Here is an 18,380-nt window from a genome sequence, read left to right on the forward strand (position 1 = left end):
TCAAGCTTTACAAAGGCGAGCCACCAAAAGAACCAATAATTGAGGACCCGCCAAAGATCAAAGATCAAGAAGAGGTGTTGCAACGCGTATCGATTTTTTGACACAAAGACAAGGTACTAAGACATGGTAAGATTATCTGACGATATCTTATTAAATTTAAAAACTATCCTTTTGAAGATGCTAGATGGATGCAAGGAACACAGCTTAAGGATAGTATGAACCTTATCAATGCCTACAGCGCTACACTAGAGTAAGCAAATGTAAATGTTTTCTAAATGAAAAATGTTTTTGTCTTATAAGATTAATCCTCTTTTATGCACAAATTTAAATAGTAATAATAAGTATGCATGCTTAGAATCATGTTTGTGATGGCGACATCACTCAAACACCAAACAGAATTTGTCACTCTACTTTGGGAGTATGATATGGACTAAAGAGCAGACATGCTTAAGGCAGCTTTGTCTCCCAAGCACCAAATGGATTAGTCATCCATCTTGGAATGTTGTCGTAGGGTAAAAAGGGATCCTCTACCCGCTAAGAAACGTAGACTAATGACTAACGACTTTATCTCTTCTATCTCATAGTCGAGGACGACTATGGTTTCAAGAGAGAGGTAATGTCATAAAGTCTAATATCTAACCGACCCAAATGATTTTCTCATATTAAAATGATCATTTAATGTGGGAGAATAAACGGGAACAAGGGTTAGGATATAGACATGTGCTTATGGATCTATCTCAACATGGGGCCAAGGTAAAAGGGTCCAAATGAGAGATGGTCTGTCAAACAGCAATGCTACCTTAGGGTTAGCTTCGTTAAAGACCTCCAAAGGTTAGTATTAAAAAGTCCTTAGACTTAGGACCTTAAGCAAGTTGAGGCTGACCTTGAGATGGGAACCCTACCCAAGCTTGAGGTGCTTGTCGTATTTGCTAACTAAGGTGCTTAAGGTGTTTGTGGGAACCTTGCCCAAGCTTGAGGTGCTTCTCATGTTTAAATGACTAAGGTGCTTGAAGTGTTCAATTCAAATTTGATCTCTCTAGAGGCATAAAAGATTGTCATGCTTAAATGACTAAGGTGCTTGAAGTGTTCAATTCAAACATAATCTCTTTAGAGGCATAAAAGATTGTCATGCTTAAATGACTAAGGTGCTTGAAATGCTCAATTCAAACATGATCTCTTAAGAAGCATAAAAGACACATGTTAAGATCCTCCCCATTTTGCCCTCATGATGTGCTTGAATCCTATTGGATAGGCTTTAAAGGGGTTTAATGAGAATTTAGATGCATTTAAATAAATAATTAAGCTCTTTCTCTCAAAGAGGGGAAAAGAGGACACTTGTTTAAATGATAAAATTAAATAATACGAGAGAGAGAGAGAGAGAGAGAGAGAGAGAGAGAGAGAGAGAGAAGGGTGGACCAAGCATGAGAAGGGGACTGATTTGGGCATCACACACACACTCTCATCGTGTGAAGTGCAAAGTACAAGATCTCCATCTCCTTCTCCAAGCTTGTTGAAAAGTTGAGAGCCTACACCGACACTCTCATTGTGTGAAGTGCAAAGTGCAAGATCTCCATCTCCTTCTCCAAGCTTGTCGAAAAGTTGAGAGCCTACACCAACACTCTTAGCCATGGAATGCAAATTCAACCAAGAGCCATGCTTCAATGCTTAAGCTTTCCATCTTCTTCATCTTCATTAATATGCTATTATGCTATGCTAAGCAAGAAGAGTGATGATATGTGAGGAACTATTTCTTTCTCCTATAGAATGCTTCTTCTTCCTCTTCCCTACACTCATTCCCCGCTAGCTCTCTCCACCTTTGAAGGTGGTTTGAGTCCTTGGGATTGAGGCCGGGGATGGTTAATGATTTTACAAAGTTTATGATATGCTCGTGATGCATGAAGCTTTCCATTTTCATTGCATCACCTAGGTCACAAGGAACACAAAGATTGTATTGTACCAAGTTTTTCTTGATGAGAGAATCTATAATCTAAAAGCCTATTGGAGGGGGGACTGGCTCCACATAAATTTGGTCCTCAATTGTTGTCAATTTCTCTCTCTCTCTGGCAAAAGTATCGTTTATGCCAAGTTAATTAAGTATTATGGTTATGTCACTACCGCTAATTAAGTCCACCCTCTATGTTCTCCAAGTAGTCTCACAAAAATGCTCACTCTAATTCTCGCTATTCTCAAAGTTCATAGGCCATTTCCATTACATCCAAACAGTGTTTAGATATGCAAGCTAGTGAACAAGCATAGAGACCTAAGAGGCTTAACCTTAGATGGCAAGAAGTATGGTATACCCGGAGCAGCTTGTGATCTGTTGTAGAAGAACGAGCTGGAAAGAAAATGGGTGGTTTTAGATCCATTTCCTAAGGATATAAGTCATTTTCATCTACATACTGAAAATTTGGAAATATTCCAAAATTCAGAGAAAGGGGGAAGGAAATGTAGACGGTAGGAATAGACCCCAGTCAAGAGTCATACCAACAGTAGGAACTGGTAATTACCCATCCTAGTTACCATTATAAATGTATAGGAATAGTTTGTCAAAGGCCCATTCTGACACCTATAAATAGGGTCCATTACTCATTTTGTAGGCTATTGTTGTACCGCTATTATTGCTACTATTACTCTGGAGTTTAGGCTACTCTTGCACTCTTTTGGCATTAGCTCAGCATTACTTGGCTCTCACTTTTATACTTGACATCACTTGTACTTTCCTTATCTAAATATACATTCCACTTTCAGTCTCAGTCTATTGTTTTCATTTCAGTTTAGTCTTTGTCTAATTTTGTATTTGAAGTTGCTTGCCTAACCTGATATGACTAACTCTAGCAATCCAACTTGGAATAGTTGTCAAAAGTGATCATCTCATTCCAAAAAGTAGTGGGATAATCAGAGAGAGGTATAGAGATTAGATTGGGAGATAGAAAGACAAGTAGAGAGGTAAAGAGTTATTAGAGATGGGGATAAAGAGAGAGGTAAAGATGGTAGAGAGTTAGTAGAGATAGGGATAAAGAGCAAGGTAGAGATGGAAGAGATATAATAGAGACAGGGATAAAGCATAAAAATAAGGTTAGAGTTAAACAAGAGTAGAGACAGAGATAAGGGACAGAGGTAAAGAGGTAGTAGAGATAGGGATGACGAGTAAAGATACGGGTAGAGGTGTAGAGGAGGATAGAGATAAGGGAGAGATGGAGAGCAGAGAAAGAGAGGTAGAGGGTTAGTAGAGATAAGGATCAAGAGTAAAGATAGGGTTAGAGTTAAAGAAGAATAGAGAATGAGATTATAGAGAGAAGGAGAGCATCAAAAAAAGAGAGGTAGAGAGGAGCATACAGGGGGATAGAGGTAGGGGGTAGAGAGAGGTTTGCAGAGGTAAGGGTAGAAGGAAAGAGAAATAGAGAGAGGATGAGAGATAGAGAAGGGAAGAAGACATTTAACAATTTGCTCATTTATGTAGATAAATGACAAAATAAGTTCTAGTTGCGACCTTGTGAGTGTTGGATATTCGAGGAAAGAAGCAAAGATAGCCACTAGAAAATGGATCTTACTTATTATTTGAGGTAATTTGACGTGCATCCAAGAGACATTTTGAATGTGGTCATTTGTGTCTTTGTTGGGGTCAGAGGAAATAGACCATCTGACAAGGGGGGACCTGACTTTGGTTGGTTCATGTCCTAGTTGACTAACAGACACGAAGGTGGGTAGAGTTATCCTTCAATGGACCCAAATCTGGAGACAGTAAGTGCAGACTAACACATCAAGCTTGTCACATAGACATTGACCTAAAGGTATACACCGCATTAGAGCTTGGAGTGTATGGACTAATAGAGAGTCTATTGCCATGGGGTGCACCTTTCTCATAGAGAGTCCCTCTCAATAATACCCTCTCATTACCATCACCTATGATGGTCCCTCCAATGATACCAGCGTCACATGGTTCCACACTAGACACTTCCACCATGCCTTCACCACAGCACTAGCACGAGTGTCATCAACCTTCAAGTAGGCAACTCACATTTTCAAAGTCATCTAAGGATTGTCAATCCTCGTAGGGTAGTGATTTCCATTGCTCTTGTGGGGAAGTTTGCTTTGGTAGAGAGGTGGTTTAATAGAGTGCCTTGCACCTTTCATTGAGTCAGGGGACCATGATACACATGATGCCAACAATGCTAGTCACTATTATCATGTGCAATACAATGGTGAGGTCAATTTTACGACTAAGAAAGGAATTCTCGTTAAGCATCACTTGAAGACACTCATCCATTACACCCACGACAATTGCTTTGCGAGGTTCAAACATCAAAATCATTATAATGCTTGCTATATCGAGAAATCATTGCATGCATCCTTTCTTAACCCAGAAAGTGAGTGTTGCAATAGTCAGCGGTTAGAAGTCTACATCAAATAATTTGTAGAGAACAAGTGTTCAACCATTACTTGAGTTGCAAGAATATATTACTTGCTAATCGTAGAGGAGATAATGTGCATGATGTAGAATGGGATACCTCTATACAACAAAGACCAAAGAATCAACAATAGGTGTCGGCCATAAACAATAGGAGGCATAGCCAAACTCAAATTATTTTCGCTCGAGGGACAAGGCTGCTTGGAAGGATAAATATGTAAATAATTTAACTATGCATTTAAGGTTTTTCAAATCCTTTCAATTTATGGTAAAGTATAACGTAAGCTTTGATTTTTTGGACCTTAGGAGCATATCAAAGGCATGCGACCCTAAAGAGAGACCATGAAGTACAAAGCGGGTGACTCAAAATACAAGACTTGGGATGGCTTTACGAGGATATGTTGTTTTGCATGAGTAGTTTGATGTTGCTTCAAAATTTTACATGCAATAAAGTTGTTATCTTTTTCTATAGAGCTATGTAACTTAATTACTAAAACTTAATTCTTTATTATTGATGTAGAGCTAAGGAGTGAGTGGAATTTGTGATAAAAGATAAGGATTCTCATGTGACCAATCTGGTCCTTTGGGTTTGACTTATCCATCACACAACCTTTGTGAATGTAGTATTTTATATCAATGCTTTTTGGAGGTCTTTAGAAGCCAAATCTACCTTGTACATATTGCAATTGCACAACTTTCTATAAAAACGTGATTCATTTTAATGAGAAATTTTAACTTCACTTGTCTCCCTATTTGTTATATGTTATGTCATCAATTCTTATGTGCCAAGTTGTAATGTTTATTTGCGAGATGAAAACATAAAAGATACCTATTTGGATGGTTTACTTGGCAGGCCATCCAAATGGGTATCCTTATTTCTAAATTAGCCATAATATAACAGCTCCAAGTGCAAGTATAAAAGAAGATATATAATCGGTTATTAGCATGAGCAGTGCCCATTTGAGTGCAAGTATATACTCATGATTATACCCATGCATATAGTTGAAGCTCTAGATCCGCACTTACATATGTGAAAGTACTTTCGCTTCCAATATCTTTTGTCTCCACTTTCTTATCATCTTGTGGCTATGCTTTGTGGCATGGACTCAACCTCCCATATTGTGCTAATTTATTATAAGTATCTTGTGCACGGCTTTGTTATCTTGGTATTTAGCAAAATTGTTTCAACAACCTCCATATCAACCAAGGTTTTAGGCATGGAATATCAACCTCAATATCAACCATCATTTAGGATGTCAAAAACATTGGGTGCATTATAACTTGAAGAAGGAACATTCTGTATAGACGTTATTTTTATGGAGTAGGTCGAAATCCCTCACCATCCATATGCCTTTTCCCCTATTATGCAATAGGTCTACAAACAAGAGTAGAGGAATGAGCAAGGTACTCTTCTGTAGGTACCTCTCCTATTATCTACTTTCTCAACTCACTATCATCTGTACCATCCAAAACCACCAGGAGAACCTAATTTGGTCAACATAAAGCATGAAACGATTTATTTCTTTTGGACCATAGATCATTGTTTACTGTTGAGCATGATTAGCATCATCTATTTATCATGTGTGTGTGGGCCCCCGCACGGGGGGGGGGGGCTCAGGACTAAATAACACATAGTATTAATGAGGGGAGGTAAGGGGATTGAGGATAGAGAAGTACGCGCACGAAAATCGGAGAGGTTGCAGCCGTAGATGGGCACTTAAAAACTAAACCCGGCCACAGATTAAACCCGGGCAACGCCTATGTTTTAAATATAAAACCCCAAAAACCTGGGCCATGGGTACAACATGTGCGCGCGGGTGGGATGGTTACCCCATGCATCACAATCTGGGCGACGAGGCCCTGGGTTCAAGTCGAGTCGCCGCCCGGGTTCTTTTTCGCGTTGACTTGCCGTGCGTCCGGGTTTAATCTGCCTCGAGCTCTCCGCATCCACTTCCGCGCCGTCGATCCCCTTACCCCCCCCCTCTTTAATGTTATGTGTCACTTAGTGTCGTTGGGGGGGGGGGGGGGGAGGGGGAGGTGGTAAAGCTTCATAAAAAACCTAGAGTTGTTTTGCACATAGGGGGTGGGGATTGAAGCTGACACCATCAGTATCTCAATGTTGATGCAGAGACAAAAGTGCATGGTGGGGATTTGTGTAAATCCACCACATTTGGGAGACTTATAGTGAGAGAGTGAGAGGGGTCAAGCAATCTGCATTGATTTTGTAGTGACACGCAATGGTCACAATCATCACATGGTCCCAATCATTTAAAGGAAAAGAAGCTAGTAGGTCGTCCCGATTTTCGTTTTGGGTTGTACTAAAGGCTATCTCAAGGAGATGCTATTGTGGCTTTGAGGCGGGAAAAAGGGAGGAGGCAGCACGTGGAGAAGGGAAGGAGAGAAAGAAGAAAGAGAAACAGTTTTGTGGGATATTTTTGTGTGCGAAACAGTGGGAGGTTTTTTTTGCTGTCGACCGTAGGCTCGCATGGGCTCTCTCTCTCTCTCTCTCTCTCTCTCTCTCTTTTTTTGTCTCTCTCTCTAATCTCTAGGCAGGGGCGGATGGGGTGGGAGATGGCGGGTAAGTGCAGGTGCTCCAATCCTTCTTGTTTTGTTGGCTTTGTCCGCTTGCAGGGCAGGTCCCAAGTGAGGGCGAATGGGATGAGAGAGGAGATTGTCTGTCAGAGGGCCGAGGCGAGGAGGCAATCGGAAGAGCAAGCCAGCGAGGAGAGAACGCAGAGCCAGTAATGGCACAGAGGCAATGATTGCCAGATTTTTTCTTTTCAAATTGATTTTTTTTGCGAGACTGCAGAGCAAGCAAGCATCCGCAAGTTGTGTGTGTGTTTCATGCTGCAGACGAGTTGATAACGCAAGCGATCGAGGGCGAGGGGGAGGCGGAGAGAGGGATGCAAAGGTGCATCAATCTGCAAAGGAAGGGGGATGGCGTCAGGGCATGCAGGGCAGCAAAGCCGAGGGTTCTGCGTCTTGTTTGTGTGCAAGCTAGGAGGCTGCGGATCCAATGCCAGTATGCTCAGACAATGGAGCAAGGTCGGGGATGGGCGATCGCACACGAGGACAAGAGTGAAATCGTTGTTGTGCACATCCATAAGAATCGGCTCTAGTCGTTTTCCTTCCAATTGCAGGATTCCAAAAGGAATCGAATCTCAAAAATTAATATGTTTCATTACAAGGAGAAGAAGCTAGAGGTACATTCCCTACACCTTAAGTGATACCTTCAAATTGTTGCATTGTCCTTTCCCCCGAGTCTATTTTCCAATATCATTAAGTTGGTCGCCACTGACTTATAATATATTCAGGTCTTGTTTAAGGGAATGCAAAAATAATGCATGCAACATTTGCAATAGATTACAAGAGACCCAACCAAACAAAAGAATTTATATCATGCTATAAAATGTAAATTAAGGTAATCCAAGATCACTTTGACCATCTTATAGAGAAGAAAGGACGTACACTAGTGGATGGTGAAATGTCCTCTTGCAAGTAACGGGGAAGATGGTACATGTTGGTTTGATTGGTTGTCTGACCATGTGGATTTCTTTTACATTACAAGTACAAAATGTGTGTGTGTGTGTGTGTGTGTGTGAGAGAGAGAGAGAGAGTGAGAGAGAGAGAGAGAGAGAGAGAGAGAGAATGAAATGAAATGAAATGTTATAATAACAACTTCTAAAGGCCAAAAAGACCTATGAGACCAAAGAGTTACATCTTGGTGAAAGAAAGAAAAAGAAACTAACTAAACAGACACAGCACTACTAGAGCTATAAAAGGTCAGTAACAAGAACCTAAAGGGTACATATCAAGAGAGAGAGAGAGAGAGAGAGAGAGAGAGAGAGAGAGAGAGAGAGAGATCTTAAGCAAATCAAGGTGGCCATTTCATGCCTGTGAACTAGACATACATTATGCTTTCTTGGTCCCATGCATACACAAAAACACAACACATTCTAGATATGCATGCATGTCTCTCTCTCTCTCTCTCTCTCTCTCTCTCTCTCTCTCTCTCTCTCACACACACACACACACACACACACACACACACACACACACACACACACACACACACACACACACACAAACAAAGACAAACACAAAAACCAAGAATAGCATGGGCACATAGGGGCATCTTTCTAGGCTAACTTCATGGGACTGATAAGACCTCCCTGCCTAAAAGTTTGAAACAGACCTGTATGAATAGCAACTCTTCCCAAGGAGGCAAATCTTTGTACACAGCATATTCACATGTAGTGCCAACAAATGCCTCTCCCAATCACATTGCATATATGTCCCAAGAATCGCATGCTACCGAGCCTCATATTGAACAACTGCAAAAAAACAGAGGCCCATGTAAGTCCAGCATTCATTTGCACCAACAAATTTCTTGCAGCATTGCTGGCATTATCAAACTAAACCCTCATGGCACTTACTGCGCCGAGTCCGTTTCTTGTAAAGAATACGGTAACCACATTCTCGACACTGTATCACATCCCCGGGCTTCAATGCATTATCAGCCCCGCAGTCTAAATTCAGTTCAAAAAAGAGAGATAGCAAGCTAACTCAGAACAGCCCGCTTTTAAAAGAATGTATAAGGAGATAGTTGAACAATGAATAAGGAGTTATTAAGTATAGCAGGCAAAATGCATTTGATACACCATTACCACAAAGATAAGATACTTGGAACTGCGGCACAGGCACCTCACATTTTAACAAAGTTTCTGTAATTTGGCATGAACGCGTCCTGGGACGCTTTAATGAATTGTTGTCCAGCCAACTTTTGTAATATTTTGTTAGGCTAACGACAAGCTTTCTAGGTCTTGTTCATGTTGTGCGATGAAATACATTGACCAATTTTTTAGCTGTTGGTGCAAAAACCATACTAAGAAATTTAAGCTAAGTTTTCAACTGAGAATTACACCATAATTTGACGCTGCAGCCACAGAAAATTCAAAAAAGCGTGTACTTCGGAAAAAAATTATACTTTGCACCGCTTTTAACACCAGATCTCTTCTCCATGCATTCTGAGAAATCATTCACCATTCACAAAAAGAAGCTACCAACTACACAAATCCACCTACACTAACCCAGAGTTGCACAAGGGTTGTAGATCTACGAAGGTGTGATCTCTAGATCATGTCTATTCCCTTTTCGCTGCACCTGACATTGGTTCTGTGTTCTCCAACCCGGATCTGATCTTGGAGGTCGTTGCATACTCACATGGAACGGAAAATGGGAAGGGAATGGAATAGCAAAACCAAAAGTGGCAACAACTGCCGTTCCACTTACTCACAACTATCTCATGCAATAGGGACCAGAACAGGAAAAAGAAACGTGAAACGGGACGAGATTCTATTGGATTGGCCATTCCCTGTGACTTAAGGATTGGCCAATCCCTCTGACTTAAGGATTGTGGAACTCTTAACTTAGTATCAAAGATTCAATTCTGATCCGGTTTTTGGAGTTCGTGGAGCAGCCTGTCTTGGATAAAGTTCTTCTAGATTATGTCTTCCACGGCGACTTTTGAGAGAGAGGCTCCCACGGGTGATGTGGAAATGTCCAAAACACAAGGATGGTGATGATGCATCTGCTAAGAGTTTTGGCATCTCAAGTGAATTGCCCAATGTGATCCCATTATTTAGTTGGGCTTTTAGGTATTTATTTTGCTTATTTGACAAAGTCTGGGTAGGGCAATTTGATGAGGTTTCTCTATAAGCAACCCCTTGCCTCCATTGTATACACATTCAGATATTCACAGACTCTCTCTCTCTCTCTCTCTCTCTCTCTCTCTCTCTCTCTCTCTCTACTACCCTCCCATATCGTCTTCACATTGTATTGCTTAGTTTAGGATCCCACAGTATTTATATTTTGTTATCCTAGTTTAATTTATTTTGTTAATCTAACTTTGTATCAGATACACCGCATTGTAACTTTCTGGTCTCATAGGTCACTTTGGCTTTTGAAGACGTTAATATAACATTTCATTTCTCTCTCTCCCCCCCCCGTTGGTCTCTACGCTTCCACGTAGCCGAGTTTGACATGGTATCAGAGCCATGTGTCGTGTTTGAAGAGCCTTGGTGGAGGCGGAGCTGCATAGTGGAGAAGAGCAAGCGAGGAGTCTAACCTCTTTAGTCATCGGCATCCAATTTTCCCCCCTCTGTTGTTGGCGTGCTAAAATGCACCCTATCGGAACACCCCCCCCCCCCCCCCCCCCCCCCAACCCCCAAAGAGCCACTCACCCGTTGCCCTTGCGTTTTGAAACCCTAGTTCGTGGTGAGGTCCCAGCGCCGTAGTTTCTTTGTTCATCGTTGCCGAAACGCTATAGCCCGCCAGCGTCGTCGACGGCCAGTGCTAGTTGAGCTTCTTCCCTAATGTTTTAAAATGCTGCAGTGAGTAGAATTGGCGACAGGCAACACCTAGGCAACGGGAAAGGGCAGCGCCCTTGGCGACTTCTCAAGGCTAGCCCCTGCGTGTTGAAACGTTGTGTTCCCTCCTTTGGCGACGCTTCCCCCGTCTCCTGAGTTTTGAAATTCCCCTTTTTCTTGGCAGAAGCGGCACCCCCCGCTTTCAAGTAGCCCAATGTTTGTTGAGGGCCGAGTGGGCACCTTTTGGAAGAAGATTGGGAAGGTGTGGCTTTGTGACCAATTTACGGATGTTGTGGAGTGGCTTGGGAGAAGCAGAACCTGGAGCTCTAGAGAGGGACAATAAGAGCGGTTTGGAAGACGAAGAAGGCGGACTTTGGAGTTGAAGAGAGGGATAGCAGAGGGTGTGGAGCAGTTTGGCAGAGCCGTTTGGTAGTAGCAGAGAAGTAGATGTGGCTTGGGAATTTAATCGGCTTGGTTCATGCGACCACCCTTGGAGTGCAAGAAGGTACAAGACTTCCAGATCTTGCAACTTCATCATGGCCCCCCCTTGCTCGAGCGCCCGCGACGACAACGACCAAAACCAACAAGTGGCTATGGATCATGGATCCACCATTTAGTTAGTGGCCTATGCACCGACACAGTTCTCAAGGAACCTAGCAAATTGTTTTGCTCGAGATTATGAAGTCAAAAGCAAATGGACGAGTTTCCTAGAGGACAGCAACGAAGGCAAGCTGGACAAGGATGGCAGTACCAGTACTCAATTAGCCGCCTTAGTACCCACGAGGTCCGAGAATTCTTGTTATAAATGTGGCACAACGTTTTGTTTGGCTCGGGAGTTTGAATCCAAAGGCAAAAGCAGGAATTCACACATAGACAAAGACAAAGGCAAGCTAGACAGAGATTACGGTAATCACTGACGATGCAATGCCTCTTCTGGAATGATGGAATTCTCCAAGAGATGGTTGTCTAAACAATGCCAAGACTCCAAAGCTAATAGGCTAATCTAGATGGCGCCTTTCTTGTCGTCATAAGCCACTAACAAATCTTGATACTCGCAATAAACATATTCATGTTTCCAATGCATGTCTTCAATGATGCAATCTGTCATGTCAAAGAATGTATGCCTGCAAATATCCATGCTAGGTTTTCTTTATGTCGAGGTGGTCGAGTGCGCACACCAAGTCAACTACCCTCTCTCAGGTGCACTCTCACGAGGACGTGGCAATTGCTAACTTGAGTTGTTGGTTTCTTTCGGATGATTTTTGTGGGAATCTCTTTTTAAAGTTGGAAATGGTCAGACATTGTATGGCTAGCGTGAAACGGCTGACGACCAAAAGGTTCACCCGCAGTTGGGAAGTGCAGGTCACCACGAGTTGGTCAAGCTAATCGGCACTGGAATCCGAGCAGTAAAAGGGTGTCTAGGCTCAGTTCAAAGTCATTTAGGCCCCTCGTGACACTTATAAGTTGGTGGGTACTAGGGAATTAACTCAAAAGAGGCATAAGGGACACATGGTGGCTCCATATCATTATGCCAGATCAGCAAGAAGAGGCGGTGCCCAAATTGAGAGAGGAGGCTAATTTTGTGCATTAAGTGCTACAGTGTGTGAGTAGTGGGTGCAGGTGATCACACCTTTAATGGAATCCGAGTAGTAAAAGGGTGTCTAGGCTCAGTTCAAAGTCATGTAGGCCCCTCGTGACACTTATAAGTTGGTGGGTACTAGGGAATTAACTCAAAAGAGGCATAAGGGACACACGGCGGTTCCATATCATTCTGCCAGATCAACATGAAAAGGCGACGCCCAAATTGAGAGAGGAGGATGATTTTGTGCATTAAATGCTACAGTGTGTGTGAGTAGTGGGTGCAAGTGATCACAGCTTTAATGGAAAGCTTGCCTTCTCCCTTGCTCTATGTAGCGCGACAATTTGCTCTCACACATCTCTCTCTCCCCTTTGCACATATGGTAATGCCCCACTAGTTGGGCTTCTTAGATGACCATGTACAATTTTGGGGGGTTTTATGCGCGATTGCCAAGGCAAGAGCCTTCTGTACAGGAGCCGGATTAGCTAATTGCTAATCCCCTTCAGGTACACACAGTTCCATCGCAAAGGAATGCAAAAATGGAGAGTTCTCTTGCGTAAAAACTTGTCCGATTTACAGGAAACTGGTCCATTGCGTGCGGGAGCACCCGAGACACGCATAGGCGTGCTCGCTCTGCTCGAAACGGTCCAAAACAGAGGATTACAACATGCTGTGCTTTTTTGCAGGTTCAGGGTTTCGCACCTAAACTGCAGGGAATCGCCAGGGGAGCCTCGAAAAGGCCTTGGGATGCGTGGACAGGGCAGTAGGCTCCTAATAGTGACAAAATAGAAAATTACAGCATGCTGAAAGTGACTTGTAGCTCACTGGAAAGCTTCCATACCGCAAGGAAAAGTGTCCTCGACGTGTACTTTTGACCTACAGTGATTTTTGCGCCATTATGTTGGCGAAATTGGGTCAAAACTTGCAAATACAGCCATGGATAGGTTTGGACAGCTTGGTGAGGGTTAGGTAGGTGCAAGCGTTCGAATCGTTTATTTGCCAGAGGAGCCTTGGGAAAGCATTGGGTGCTTGTACAGGAAAATTTAGAGAGATTTCCCGCGAGGAATCTCGTCTAATTCAAGGGGCAAGTGACTCTATAGGTGCGAGAGCTCGAGGGCTACCCAGAAAAGTGATCGGCACGCAGATCGGAGCGCAAAATAGAGAATTCAACGAGCTGCAATTTCTCGCCAGGTTTTGCAAAGAGCTCTAAAGTGCGTGGAAAGTCTATGTTTGCTTGGGATTTTGCCCGTGGAGACTTCTAATGTGGTTATGTTGTCGAAATCGGGTTGGAGTAGAGGAATTTTAGCTCGATAAAAGTGGAACAGCTTATAGAAGTTTACAAGTTTTTCTCAAGTATAATAAGAATAAAGAAATGCCAAAAGGGATGCCAGTCTTTGGAGCCAATAGGGCGTCGTTGTCTGCTTGGTAGCGCTCTAGCTGCCAGGCCGTGGTTTGTCTTGAAGTGTTGAATTCCAGTCACAAGCTTATTCGTGAAGTTCCTCTTTGTCGTAAAGTTTGAAGTAAAGAATTTCGAGAGAAAGCCAAAGCCTACCGCCCCACGGGCCGATTTCATGCACCACAACTATAATCCCCAATATATAGTGTTTGCATTTCCGATGATCAAGACGCCCGGTCCTACGTGCAATGGCAGGTCTTGCTGTCCAAGGGTGACAGAAGCGTCCTTGGGTGAAATGCTACATAAAACACTCAAACACTCCTAAAAAAAAAATTCAAAGATAAGCGAATTCGTGCAAAATCTTCAAAGCTCTAATACCAATGTCGGGTGGAGCGAAATTGAAATGGTGAAGATCTAGGTTTTACAATTCCACCAATCATTTACTTCTTTTTCTCATTCCTTTTAGCTTGAATGATGGTTCCTTTTTCTTATCCTTGAAGAGAGGGAATGAGAGAGTGTGATAGAGATGTGTAGACAAAGAGAGAAAGAGGAAAATGAGATTCGATGGGGTCCCCACCATCCCTCTCAAGGGCCCCCACACCGGTGCCAACTATTGGGACTGCAGATAGGGAGGATGAAGCCCACAAGCAGAAGCCATGGGAGATGGCGTGTAGGGTAGGGAAGGAGGTGAACGAGAGAGAGAGAGAGAGAGAGAGAGAGAGAGAGAGAGAGAGAGAGAGAGAGGAGCAGACTTCGATACAATAACAAAAGCAACGCTATTGTATATCTTTAAAAAAAAGCCTTACATATATGTAGAGTTAAAAAGTGCCATGCAAAAACTGCCCTTGCCTGCATGCTATAGAGTTTGTTCGTGCGAGTAGAGGGCTTGAAGTTGAAACCCAACAACCTCCCCCTCCAAGCCCGAACTAGATACACCACTCTCATGATATCTCGAGTTTTTGGTGCACTCGTCAACCGTGAGTTTTAGGTTCTGTCACAACCAAAGGTCTTGATATACCCATAACCTGGTGCTAGGTCAACAAACCCTCCCTTGAACAGATAGGGTGTAGGTCAAAATATAGCTACCACATATGGAGTTTTTGGTTGACTTCCAAACCTTGGGTTTAAGATGTAAATAACCTCATGAGAAGCGGAACAAAATAGAAGAACTTCAACAAAAAACTCATGATTTGGGAGAACTTACCACTTTGTATGTGTGGCAGTGTCTATAAAACCCGTACAGTTTATTTTGACTAGAAAAACATAAAAAGAGTTGATCTAAAGAACATCACTATCAACAGAAAGTATTTGGGGTTCGGTATCCCCATCAATCACATGAATCTGAAAGTTGAGTTTTCATACTCTTCACACTATTAGCTACAAATGTAATGTTTTCGTTGGCACGCATAGCAAGAGAGTAACAACTCCATCCTTGAACTCATCATTGAATACTTAGCTTTAGCACCAAAAACCTTCTCTTGCTCTATCCAAGCAGCACTAGAAGATTGCACGTCATCCAAATAATGAATAAAGTCATCTTCGAGAGATGTCTGAATAATACCTATTGCTTGCTCGTCCTTGCGTTGTTGCTTGGCAGATAACGCTCTGGTAACTGTAGCTGATGTGCCTCCTTCGTCGGTTGATAGCGGCTTCATGACACTCCAAAAATTCTTCCACATAAGATAACCTTTTACCTTTATTTGCCATGTATGAAAGCCGGATCCATTAAATTTGTCCACTTTCAATGCCATATTGTAGTCTATTGTGGCATTTCAAGATGTTGCAAGTTCGGTCAAATATGTGTTGCACTCTCGCCAACTACTTGTTGCAAATTGCCCTTTGAGAAGCTATGCAAGATGACACCTTCGCCTTGTAAGCCTTGCTTTGCTATATGCCTCCAACAAGCTTAACAGCTTTTGAGAGGTTGACGCTTTTCAAGATGTTTGCAAAACTGGAGTTCACAATCGATTAGAAAGATTCAAATGTACTAAAGTACTCTCTTGCTTTGTGTGATTGCCCACTTGCTTGAAGGCAAAAGATCAAAAACCTAAAAAAACGTTTAATCTAGTATAGAAAGGATGAAAAATAAAAACGAAGATGTCGATGGCGATTCAATAAACGACGCTGATGACGGCTTTGCTTCAGAGCAACGAGCAGAGACCCAGTTGGGGAATACTCCAATGTCAAAAGTTGTGTAATACGTCATGGCAAGCCTATTGATGGTGGTTGTGATCAGTTTTATGCAGGTCAAGTTCCGGCCTTCCCTCATTGTAGGCAGCTTTTCCCACACAGCTTCAAGGTTGTGAGGCTATGGCAGCTCGACTCGAACCCCAATTGCTCTGATACCAGATGTTGGGACTACGGCTAGGGAGGTTGAAGCCGACAAGGAGAAGCCATGTGAGATAGCGTGTAGGGGAGGGAAGGAGGTAAACAAGAGAGAGAGGGAGAGAGAAGCAGACTTCGACACAAAATAAGAAAAGCAACGCTATTGTATATCTTTTTTTAAAAGCCTTACATATATGTCAAGTTAAAAAGTGTCATGCAAAAACTCCATTGAACTACCCTTGCCTGCATACTATAGAGTTTGTTCTCGCGGGTAGAGGGCTTGAAACCCAACACTGACGTGGTATTTGCTTTATATTGCGTAAAAGGAATGTACACACATGCAATACCTCAAGTGCAAACTCTACTGACTCGAATAATGATTGTCGCCATGGTAACTCCTCAAGATGAGGCACCTCGGAGGATGATTTGATGCACCTTTGAATCATTCTCGATGTGAGATTGTGGGGGCTAAACTACGCTCCTGATGTGAAGGGCTGAAAACGTAAATCTCAACGATCCCGATAATGGATAGTAATGGAGCACTTAATGTCAGCAAGGGAATAGCCGAGGGGAGGCTCAATGGGCTGCCAAAGTACCAGACCGCATCTAGGAGAAGCTAGCGCTTGCAGATTGGAAACATTTCGGCAACGAAATGGGCTAAAGGAAAAATCGTTGGCTGATCTGCTACTGTAGATGTAGCGCTAGGGCTGCAAGTTGAAAACGCTGGCTGATCTTGATGAAAATGCTGGGCTGAATCTGCATCCTCCAAACGCAAGGCTCTGCAATGCACTAGCACTCACTGACTTGCTCCAATCGATGGGCTGAGGGTTCCCTATATAGGGCTGAAAATTGAGTTATAACTTCTTTAGGATTTAGGTAGGACAAGTTGTCCACCAGACCCAGGAAGATAAACTGTAAAAATGATTTATTTATAAATTGGACTAGGGGTTTAGTTTCTAGGTGAAACTATTGTACATCTACCACCCGAGAAATCGAACGACACGGTGAATGGCTCCTCTAACCTAAAACTACATGCACGTCATGCCAGTTGCCCACCGTAATGTAACAACATCTGTCAAAACGCGCGTACAAATGTTACGTGCACATCTAACCCTATATGCATGTGGACAAGCTATCTCATGTCTAGGGTTCAAGTTAGCCTAGGAAGTGTTCTGGCACCTTTGTGAACCTGTGCGCAGGCCGTGCATGTCCAGGCACTTAGATTAGTTGCATATCCTCTGATTGCACATAGCAAAATCATTAGCATGGCATTCAGTACCCATCATGAGCATTTTTCAGAGCTTAGAACCTTTTTTCCCAAAATACACATTTTTCACTTATTTATTTAAAAATGTGACTTTTGTTGGGAAAACAAGTGATAAAATCACAAGGCCTGCCATAAAATGGAACGACTAAGTAAAATGCATAAGTAGGGGCAAAGAAAGCTTGGATCATCAATTATGTAGGCTTTGCATTTAAGTCTAAAATTAAGAGATTCTTTTTGCAAGCTGTTAGCTCATTAAGTGTGTATTGCGGAAATAATTGTTCAATGCCCGAGTGACATCTTCTTAGCAACATCCATCAAGTCTCGGAATGCCCATTGCCCAATCTAGCTTTCTCTTAGCCATTTTGAATAGATATTTCATTGCAATAAAACCTTTGAAGTTGATGTCCTCAAGTCAATTTGGACAGGTCTCCTATGTAACAAGACATTGCCATTGGTTTGAACCTCTTGTGGTTTTCATTGACACTAAGGTTGGTGACCCCTACTAGATTATGCTTCCAATCATGACTCTACACATGGGGGGCTATGCATTTATGAATGCAAAATCATTATAGGTGAGCTCTCGGCTTGGTCCAAATTATTAGGCTTGCCACTCCCATCGTCTTTGTGTAGGCCTTGTTGTGATGCCATTGAAGGTCAATGATGGTCTTGAGGGTAGACATACTCTGAGAGTTTGGTATACAGTGTAGAGAACATAAGGCGACTACTATTATGGTCCTTGCAATTTCCTCTATATCAGTGTAACCGCCTTGTCCATAGGACAAAGGTAAGGATATCAAAATAGACACAGTAGGTAGTCCCAATCACAAAACCCCTCTCTGCCCAGTCGGACAACATTATCTCTCTCTCTCTCTCTCTCTCTCTCTCAAATAGTTGCTCTGCTACCAAGGCTCGAAAAAAGTACATTTGCTTTATCCAAATCAAAATATGACCGGCTCAAATTTTAGCGAGAAGGTTTCGAGGCCTAGTTCAATTTGACGATTTTTAGTTGAAAAGGTCTTTATGTAGGTAAAGCTTTC

Source organism: Adiantum capillus-veneris, chromosome 18 (assembly GCF_014529385.1).
Source record: "Adiantum capillus-veneris isolate H3 chromosome 18, ASM1452938v2, whole genome shotgun sequence".
Lineage (NCBI taxonomy): Eukaryota > Viridiplantae > Streptophyta > Polypodiopsida > Polypodiales > Pteridaceae > Adiantum > Adiantum capillus-veneris.